The following is an 11,033-nucleotide window of genomic DNA, read 5'->3' on the forward strand; positions in this document are numbered from 1 at the left end:
AAGTGTAACACCACTATGCTCAAGTGGAGGCTTTTAGTGGATAACAACATGCTGTGTGAATGCAGGGAGAGAGAGAGACAAAGCCCGGCCCATCTGCTGGTATGTTGGCTACTATCAGAAACAGGTATCGAGAATGGCTTATTTTTGGCCAATGACAAAGCCAAGAAAGTGGCTTTATTCTGGCAGTCTGAAGTTTGATGTAGACATGGAAGAATGAAGAGAGGGGAAGGGGGAAAGGGAGGAAATGAGGGAGGAGCAGGAGGATATTTGCTCTTGTCCAAAAACACTGCTTCCCATAGTCCACCTAGTAACCTTTCTGTTTCCATGTTTGGTTGATTTTTCCTGGATATCATCTCTGAGCTGTTGAATTGGCTTCACAATTCACAAAGGTCCATTAAGAGACCAATCCTTCCTTATGTTGTTGTCTAGGCTGTCTTCCCACTGACTGAAAAATGTAAGGTTTTGATTCCCATATAGGATACCGGCTGCCAATTAGTTAGAAATGACCAGATTTCAATGTTTGCCATTGAAATACAAAGAACTAAACAGGGACTTTGAGATTTGATAAATACCATTGTTTTATAGCCTAACTAAATCACCATGACAGAATACAATACTTGTGAGTTACTCACAGGCAGGATTTCTCAGTAGTCTCCTTCACTTTTACTTTGTAAATCTTTACTTTGAGTATTTTCTCTTCTGAAGTTCGTAAGTCCCCACAATGACATCTTGTAGGCTCTTGTTTGAGTATTTGCCTCTTTATCTGCTCCTTGCCTCAATGAGTACTGAGTTCTTCTTCTTCCCCTTTTTTTAAAAAAACTGAATGTGTCATTTCTTTGCTGCTTTAAGTAATTGTTCACATGTTGTTTTCTTAAACTGATGATTGCAAATCCCTTTAAATCTTGTAGTAATATAAAGTGATGTAGAAATAATCGGTATGAGAAATGTTCCAGCTAATATATTTTGCTTTCACAATAATCTCTGCCCAGATGTTTCCAGGAATGAAGGAGAGTGTAACAACATCTATAAGATTATCCCTCCCCTGAGAAGGAGAAGGAGAAGGAGAAGGAGAAGGAGAAGGAGAAGGAGAAGGAGAAGGAGAAGGAGAAGGAGAAGGAGAAGGAGAAGGAGAAGGAGAAGCGGAAGCACAAGAAGAAATGACTGGTGCAGAGCCACAACTTCTACTTCATGGACATGAAGTGCCTGGGTTGCTACAAAATCACCACGGTTTCACGCCCAGACAGTTGTGTTGTATATCGGCTGCTCAACTGTGCTGTGCCAGCCCACTGGTGGAAAGGCGAGGTTGACAGAAGGATGTTCTTTCCAGCAAAAGCAACATTGAACAGTGGACACTTGGCACGGGATGGATGGGACTATGCGAACAGTTGCCGGTTGTGACCCTGAGGTTCTCTTGAGCACTGATGAAAGTATATTATACAATGGATTTGGGGAGCGTGCAGAGTTATTTTTGAGGGCTTGAGTTGCTACCAATTGTGGCTATGGGATGAGGATGAACACTCCCTCCCCTTGTGGCTCTGGCTCTGTCCTTGTAGCCTTATCTATTTCATTCAATAAACTTTGGACATAAAGACAAAAAAAGAAGAAGCTTATGTTGTCATGCACATATCATTGTCTTGTCTACAGATGCCCCTAACTTATTATGATTATAGGGTTAGGGTTATCTGGGCTGAAATCCAGACAATATCAAAAATTAGCAATTAGGAGTTTCTTTGATCTACTGATCAACCACATTACTGCAATCCAAAAATGATAGTCCTAATTATCATGCAAGGGAAATAATCAAAGCCATTAAAAAGCAAAAGTTAGAGTATTTTGGACATGTGATGAGACACCCAGAAAAATACAGCATCCTTCACTTAATCCTCCAGAGAAAAATTGAAGGCAAACGAGGCCCAGGCAGAAGAAGAACATCATGGCTTCAAAACCTACGGGACTGGTTTGGACAAAACTCAGCAGCACTTTTTCATACGGCTGTTGACAAAAATAGGATTGCCAACATGATTGCCAACGTCTGATGACGGACCTGGTACAAGAAGAAGAAGAAGAATTATCATGCTAACTACAAGCAGCAGTTATATGTTAGCTGATTGGTTTCTAAAGCAAAGAGAATTTTATTGCAAAATAACTTAATAGGAAAAATCAACCTAATGTATAAATTACCAGACACCCTGTATTTATTTCTATCTGTCTCCTCATCATTCATTGTGAGTTCTACATGCTATTCCCATACAGCATTTGTCATCTACTTTTGTTAAACTGCTGCAGTAATAGGTAACATTAAACAATCACATTTTTTTTAAGCAAAGTTGCTACCACTAGGATGAATCTCCTGTGGCACTATGTAAATTTTCCATTCCCTAGGTCTGAAAGTAGTGATAGTGCAGCTCTCATCCAATCATCCTTCTTAAATCCTTTTTTTATTTTGCAGTGAACAAGATTTGTTCTACTGGCAATAAAGGAAATAAGAAAGTGTAATATCCACCGTCTCTGTGTGACAATCCATGAGGTCACCAAATGAGACATTTTGGCATGTTTTCAAATATGTTTCCAACATCTGCTAAAATATTTTGTATGATTTTACAGATTTTGCACTTGAATCTATTTACCTAAGCAGATCCATTCATGATAATCAACTCAGAATTCCTTGGAAGCATGGGCAAAGGAATGCTGCACTAATTAATTAATAAACAGAGAAGGGAATTAGGTGGGATTGGAGTGCTTTTTTTTTTTTTGTCATTTTCATTCAGATATGTTTTTGGCAGGTGGACCTTGATTTGCTTGCCAAATTCAGACCAGTGTGTCTTAATTGATACTCCCATTTTCTCTAGCCAACACACTGGGCTAATGGGATTTTGTGACGAGCTCATCCTACACATATCCTCCTTATGTCTGCCATATAAGATGATTTTGAGTGATTCTCAGCAAGGATAACCTGAGACACTGAGCCAGAAGAGCACATACTTCAGATGTCAATACTGAAATGGGAGTTTCATCACAAACCTTATGGTCTAAGCTATTTATGGTGAGAGAATGCTGTTTGTCTGCTGCAAACGAAGAGTTGCTTGTACACTTTGAAGTCCAACATTTTTACTATGGCCTAACACATTTGTTAGCTTTTAGGATCTCACAAGACAGCCCCTATTGTCTGTTTAATTGAAGGAGCTGTGGTTATGATGAAAGCAAGAAGCTTTTCTTGAGTCTCCTACTAATAAAAAGTATAATAGAGAGGAAACTGTGCCAAATATCTTTTAAGATTTGTGTGAAGAATTGACGATGTTTGCACTCTTCCTTCAATTGAATATGAAACTATTCTGATCAGTAGAAAGCACTGCTGGATTTTACTCTTCAAAACCCTGCCTCTTTTTTTTTCTCCTTCTTTTTGCTTTTATTCCCTTGAGCAGATTGTTTATTTCACTTTAGTAGTCCAATCCCAGAAGTTCTAAAACAGGATGCACAATTTTTTTTAGATCTTTCTCGGAGTGACAGCACTTTGTAAGCATCCAATGAAGCTTTATCATAACCACCAAAGGCAACTGTTCCAAGCATAACATTTTGTAATTGAGCAGGACTACAACTCCCATTTTCTGTAGCCAACACAGAGGGCTAATAGGATTTTTGTGATGACATCATCCCACACATCTCCTCCTCCTCCTCCTCAACAGACACCTATGAGATAAGCAACTCACATTGGCCAATATCCCACTTACAGTAGCTTTGGTTTGGTTAGCCATTCTGTACTTCTTATTTTCTTTAAGAAATGCTTTAAGAAATAACAATATTATTTTAAAATGTATCAAAACATAAAAGGCGTAATCAGAGTCAGAACCATTGGGAGTGGGATGGCCTTCCTCTACTCCTTCTGGACTCACTCCTCACCTCAGTTCTCCCATATACGGCTGCAATTGGGTGAGGAATAAATAGAAGAAAAAGTTGTGGCAGCTAGAATAGCTCCTTTTGGAAGTCATGCTATCCTTCTGTCTCTATGTGGAAAAGTTATCCACATAGCTCTTCTATCCCTAAATGTATGAGTAATTTGGGGTTAAAAATATGGTTAAAGATGATTAGGGGACTGGAGGCTAAAGCATATGAAGAACGGTTGCAGGAACTGGGTATGTCTAGTTTAATGAAAAGAAGGACTAGGGGAGACATGATAGCAGTCTTCCAATATCTCAGGGGCTGCCACAAAGAAGAGGGAGTCAAGCTATTCTCCAAAGTACCTGAGGGCAGGACAAGAAGCAATGGGTGGAAGCTAATCAAGGAGAGAAGCAACCTAGAACTAAGGAGAAATTTCCTGGCAGTTAGAACAATTAATCAGTGGAACAACTTGCCTCCAGAAGTTGTGAATGCTCCAACACTGGAAGTTTTTAAGAAGAGGCTGGATAACTGTTTGTCTGAAGTGGTGTAAGGTTTCCTGCCTAAGCAGGGGGTTGGACTAGAAGACTTCCAAGGTCCCTTCCCACTCTGTTTATTCTATTCTATTTTATTCTATTCTCTCTAAAAGCTATACTTCGATGCATTGTCTGGATCTTCAAAAACATACTAGGTTTATTGATGACCTTCTTTACAATTTATTATGAATGCAGGTTATATTTTGTTTATGTTTCTTCTGTTTATTTCTTTTGTTGTATTCTCTCACAATAACAGCCTGTCTTTGGTACTTTCTGAATCTTAGATTAACCTTGTTGGAAGATAAAAGCCTTTGTGATGCCCTCTCCCCTTTTAGCCAGGATGCATGGCATCCCGGCCACCACTGATCTGCCAGGCAAATCTGAAAATAAGGATGCAGAGAAGTCACTTAAAGTTTCCCCATTAGCATTTGACACTTGGGCTAAAATTGACCAAGCACACCTCTTTGGCACCAGCAAACAAACATAAAAGAGTACCCCCTTGAGATAAGTCTTTTATCACAGTGCTGTGCCCCAACCAGAATCCCTCATAAAAATTCACTTCCAGGAGAAGATCTACATATCTTAGATCTACAAACCTCACAGGATATGGGACAACCTTTCCCTCTGGACTTTACATGTCCCTGGGACAAAAATCTCTTAATTTAGACATCTAAAAATGCCTTACATCAAAGTCCATTACTTCATGATCAAAGCCCATCATTACTATAAGTACTTCTACTCTTAGCTTTCTAACTTTGTACTCTACCTTCAGTTGCTATGCTCCACATTATGCTGTCAAATAAAAAACAACCTTCCTCCCCAAGCAGCCATCCAGTGTGTGTTTTTCACAACTTGGCTTAGATTTGGACCCAGGACTGCCTTCCAACAACCTCTTGTCTTTTTGCTTGAGGCACATTTAAAATCTGTGATCTGTAGGCTTATGAGCCTTTTCTCCATTTATACAAGAACTCTCTTCTCGTATGAAAAATATATATGCAGTCACTTATAAGCCCTAGTGAGTCCTTTTTTCAACTAGGTTTAGCACATTTCTTCTGTATCTCTTAATTCTTGACAAAGTAACAATCCTGTCAAAGCATTTTTTTAATTCTCTGTTCAGAAGTTTACCTCCTACAAAACACACATCACTTTTCAGCTGAACTCATTGTGGTTCAGTTTATTGATTTATTAAAGCAGAATTTATAACTATTACTTGAAGTCTACAAAATAGTTTGACTGATTAAAGAGGCACCTTTGCTAAATCGGAGAGGGTTCGGAACCATTCCTTTCCCAGTTATTGAAATGTACCCAATTCTTTCTTAAACTGCTGTATGTCTTCCCATTCACTCCAAGAAAGCTACTTTCAGCTGTATTTATTTAAATTCCCAAGGCACAGATGGAGATACACATGCCAAAACAGCAAATTACCAGTAGATTAATCTTCTGTCATGGAGAAGGAATAGTTGAGAATGGTAGAAAATCTGGCAATGGAAAGATTAGACTTTGGTCAGTTAAACTGTCAGTTTCCCCAAATAATTTTAGTCTTCTTAGTTCAGCCATGCAAGAGTGATGAGCTATAGTCTCTTGTCCTCTCACCTCCCAGCATTGGGAGGGAAGGTCCAAGAGCAAATGCATTTAGTGGAATGACTTATTGCTCCCATGGATGAACAAATGCTGATTTCATAGGCCCAATTCTTCTGCAGCTGGAAGGGCGGCCAAGAGCTTTCACTGTCTCCAGGCATCTGGTGTTTATCTCACCACACTTTCTCCCCAATTAGGTATGAGTGCCGATACACATATTGTTTCTAAACCTATGTGACGCAACATATTATTCCTAAATCAATTATTGCTTAATTTAGTTAGCACCCATCTCTCTCAGCAAAGTGAACAGCATTGTTGTTTATTTAAACATAAGAGAGTACAAGGAAAAAAAACTATACTTAAACAGATAATTTAGAATTCGGTTGCAAAGGGTCAACAAAATTTGATTTTACAAACCCGGAGGCCATGTTAGATTTCCCTACTGGAGGAGAGTTCTTATATAGATGGAGAAATAAGTTAAAAACAAGCTTTAAAAACCCAGTTATAAATGGAGGAAAATGTTACTTTATTTTTAAATCTATTTGCAAACCTGGAAACTTGATCTGGTTTACAGAAAATTGCATGACCACAAGATGGCAGCAGAGAGTCAGACTCTTTTTGCATTATATTGTTTCCATCTAACAGTGGTCCAGATTTTTGCAGCCTAGCCCTAAGTTTCTCAGATGTTTACTTCAGAAGATAATTCTGATTTCACCTGGCTATGAAGTGTACATTTAAAATCTGCAAAGTTAGGAACAGGGATGTCTTTCGAAAAAGATTCATCAGAAACTACCCATGCATAAAACCTAAAGCATTTTCTACTTTGAAGTGGCCTTTAATTAGGTGATGGGACTGCAGTATAAAATGTGCTAAATGTATCCAGTGACCTTTCCTTTGTCTTTCAGGGCTCACCATTTGGCTGGATTTATTATCCTGCAAAACAAACTCTGAGTTGGAAGACTGAGTTGTGCTCTGCCTTATCTCTATCTTATCCTTCTCCTGATCGTTTATTTATTTATTTGAAAGGAGGAGAAATGTGGCTGGAGGATTCCTTCTTCTTTCTTTTCTTTTCTTTTCTTTTTCTCTTTACTCTACAAGGACGATTCTTGGTGACTAATGAATGTTGTTGTGGTTTAAAAGACAGGTGGAATTAGTTGTTATTTTGGGGAAGTGTTCAAGTTGCAGAAAGTTCTCAGTGATAAATTATCTTCTGATAAGCATCCCTCCCAGCAAAAGCAGGAAGTTTCAGTGCCTGCCTCCTGTTGAAGCATGGAAAAGAAAAAAAAAACTCTTTGGGTCTGGGCATGCAAACACACCGGCAACATTTATAAATCCACTTCATGTTTTAACAGAGTAACTGAATTGGAAAGACCTTGGAGCTCTCCTAGTCCAATTCCTTGCTCAAGCAATGATGGCTAACCTTTTCTGGACCGAGTGCCCAAAGCGTCCACACGTGTACGGGAATGAGCACGTGTGCACCTGAACCCTTAAAATGCAATGTGTGCACGGCCCCTACACATGAGCCCATCCCACACATGCACGTGTGCCCCCACATGTGCCCCGCCCCCTGCACGCGTCCTACACCCTGCATGGACACGGCCCTCCACATATGCCCCAACCCCCTGTGCATGCGTACGCAGCCCACGCATACACCCCGGCCCCTGTGCATGTGCCTGAGCCCACTGCACATGCCCTGACCTGTTCGTGTACAGTAGAGACCCAAAGACCAACTGGTTGGTGGGAGGCACGTGCGCATGCGCAGCAGAGCTGAACGGGGGCGATGGCTCACGTGCCATCAGAAAGGTCGCTGCGTGCCACCTCTGGCACATGTGCTGTACGTTTGCCATCACGGCCCTATACCATTCTAGAGAAGTGACTGTCCTGTCTTTTCTTAAAAGCCTTTAGTGATGGAGCACCCACAATTTCCGAAGGCAAGCCGTTCCACTGGTTGATTGTTCTCACTGTTAGGAAATTTCTCCTAAGTTCCAGGTTGCTTCTCTCCTTGATTAGTTTCCATCCATTGTTTCTTGTCTTGCCTTCTGGTGCTTCGGAAAATAGGTTGACCGCCTCTTCTTTGTGGCAGCCCCTCAAATATTGGAACTCTGCTGTCATGTTTTTCTGGGAGACCTCTGGTTGGTCTCTCTCTCTCTCTCTCCCTCTCTCTCTCCGAATATATTTTTATTTTGACATCTTTTATTCTAAAAGCATAAAGTAAAGGTAAAGGTTCCCCTCGCACATATGTGCTAGTTGTTCCCTACTCTAGGGGGCGATGCTCATCTCCTTTTCAAAGCTGAAGAGCCAGCGCTGTCTGAAGACATCTCCCTGGTCATGTGGCCGGCATGATTAAATGCCAAAAGCACACAGATTGCTTCCCACCAAAGGTACTTGCATTTTTTACGTGTTTTCGAACTGCTAGGTTGGCAGAAGCTGGGACAAGTAACAGGAGCTCACCCTGTTATGCGGCACTAGGGATTCGAACCACTGAACTGCCGACCTTTCGATCGACAAGCTCAGCATCTTAGCCACTGAGCTACCACGTCCCTCCTTCTAAAAGCATACACTACCCTGAAGTTCTTTGCACTTCCCTGAATGGTGGTTAGAGCTAAACTCCATTGAATTTCTGTGCACGTGAAGAATTGGGCTGTGGCAAAGCACGTGAAGATTTAAACCTCTGTCACCATCTTGGGGGGAGGGGAGTTTTAATTAGGACTGGGACTTGCCAGCTTCTCTTAGTACAAAGAAACCATAAAAGAAAAGAAAAGAGCAGCTGCAGGTTATATGTGGTGACAGTTTGGGGACATGGACAGACCATAGGGACAGGACCAAGGACCTATTTTTAGAGGAGAGGCAATCCTGAAAAAGTCATCATCTCTCTGGTGTTTGTCAGAGTCACATTTTCTGGGGATAAAGGCAAGTACAATCAGTGGTGGGTTGCTACCAGTTCGGACGGGCTCATGCGAACCATTGGAAGAAATTTGGCCAAGGTCGCAGCACCGGTAACGGTGGCCAACTAGCCACACTTCCAAACTGGTTTCCCCGGTCGCCAGTCACTTGCCCTGGCCACCATGTTCATCACCGCCATGTTCATTGCCACCATGTTCTTCACGCACGCACATCCCATTGCCTTGCAAGTCCAATGGGTCACTGCTGATGCCTGCCGCGGCAAATGCCGTGCAAGAAAACCTCCCGGGAGTTCAGGGACACCCCTCCACTGCTCCCACGCCACTGATGCCTGCTGCAGCAAAAGCCGCGCAGGAAAAGTCCCAGGGAGTTCTGGGATTCCCTGCCGCCACCGCCGCCAATGCCTGCAGCGGCAAAAGCCATGCAGGAAAAGTTTCGGGGCAATGAAGCTCCCGTTTTGACCCCTGCCCTGCCTCTGCCTGAAGCTCCTGTTTTGGGTGCTGCTGCTGCTGCTGTTGCCGCCACTGCGGCCAGGCATTTTTTCTCGGGCCTCCCAGTCTCACTCTCCTAGACTTTGAAGGAGGGAGGGAGAGAGAGTGTGAAAGAAAGAAAGAAAGAGAGAGAGAGAGAGAGAGAGAGAGAGAGAGAGAGAGAGAGAAAATGAGAGAAAGAAAATGAGAGAAAGAGAAAAAAGAAAGAAGAAGGGAGAGACAAGAAAGAAAAAGAAAGAGACAAAGAAAGAAACAGAAAGAAAGAAGGAAAGGAAGGGAGAGAGAGAGAGAAAAGAAAGAAAGAAAGAAAGAAAGAAAGAAAGAAAGAAAGAAAGAAAGAAAGAAAGAAAAAGAGACAAAGAAAAAACAAAGGAAGAGAAAGGAAGAGAAAGGAAGGGAGGGAGAGACAAAGAGAGAAAGAGAAAGAAGGAAAGAGGAAGGGAGACAGAGAAAAAAGAAAGAAAGAAAAAGAGAAAGAAAGAAAGAGAGGAAGGGAGAGACAGAAAAAAGAAAGAAAGAAAAAGAAAAAGAAAGAAAGAAAGAGGAAGGAAGAGACAAGAAAGAGAGAAAGAAGGAAGGAAGAGGAAGGGAGAGAGAGAGAGAGAAAGAAAGGAAGAAAGAAGAGGAAGGAAGAAACACAAACCCTGGCACTAGATGTGGCTTCAGAAGACGCTTTGAAACAGGACAGCAATCTAGGGCTGGAAGGGACCTTAGAGACCATCTAGTCCAACCCCCTGCTCCAGCAGGAAAATTTACATTGCCTGGATTATTTTTGTGCCTCTAATAGAGAGGAAAATTGTCAGAAAGGAGAAAGAGTTTACTAGGACAAGGCCGCCATGCAGAGGAAGGCAGAGATAGTCCTGGATTTATGACCAGAATTGAGCCCAAAATTTTGGTTGCTAAGCAAGAGTGTTGTTAAGTGAGTTTCACCACATTTTACTCAATCCATGATCTCTCCTGGCTCTAACAGTCATGTGCAAGTTAGGGAAGAACATCTGAAGGTGTGTGTAATGTTCTAAATGTATAGAAGTTATGGTTAAATGTGTGGCAGAAAGTGGACTCTGGGTGTGTTTTTCCAAATGTAGTAAGTGAGTTTGAATATGTATAGTTTTAGAAGAGGTGTGTATGTGTGTTTGTGTACATACACATACAGTATATATAGTAAATAATGTATCTTTTTGTGTGCCTATACATTATACTATGTAATATGTATGTACACATATGGCATATGTACATAGGATTAAATAGTATATTTTGGATGTTCAGTAGTAGTAAATAAATAGACAGGGAAATATCTGTATCTCATTGAGGCCTTTGAAGTGAGGAGAGGCCAGGCACCCTAACCATAACCCTTGACATGAGTGACGTCAAGCTGTCCACGCCTACATGACCACCCAGCTACGCCCACCCAGTCACATGACCACCAAGCCACGCCCACCCAGTCACATGTCCATCAAGCCACGCCAGTCACGTGACCACCAAGCCACACCCACACAGTCACATGACCATCAAGCCATGCCCACCAAATAAGCCACGCCCACAGAACCGGTAATAGAAAATTTTAGAACCTACCCTTGAGTACAATTAATATGATTCTGATTTCCCCCTCCCCAAAGGTAGACTAATTGAGATCCCTGGGAGGTAAGCCTACCAT

General features: G+C 41.6%; 1 pseudogene; it reads left to right on the forward strand.

Annotated features, from left to right (window-relative positions):
* Positions 1–1,188: 1,188 nt before the first annotated feature.
* Positions 1,189–1,578, forward strand: LOC117674161 (small ribosomal subunit protein eS27-like pseudogene; annotated as a pseudogene).
* The last annotated feature ends 9,455 nt before the right edge of the window (positions 1,579–11,033 follow it).

Source organism: Pantherophis guttatus, chromosome 1 (assembly GCF_059756535.1).
Source record: "Pantherophis guttatus breed Tessera chromosome 1, ASM5975653v1, whole genome shotgun sequence".
NCBI classification, from domain to species: domain Eukaryota; kingdom Metazoa; phylum Chordata; class Lepidosauria; order Squamata; family Colubridae; genus Pantherophis; species Pantherophis guttatus.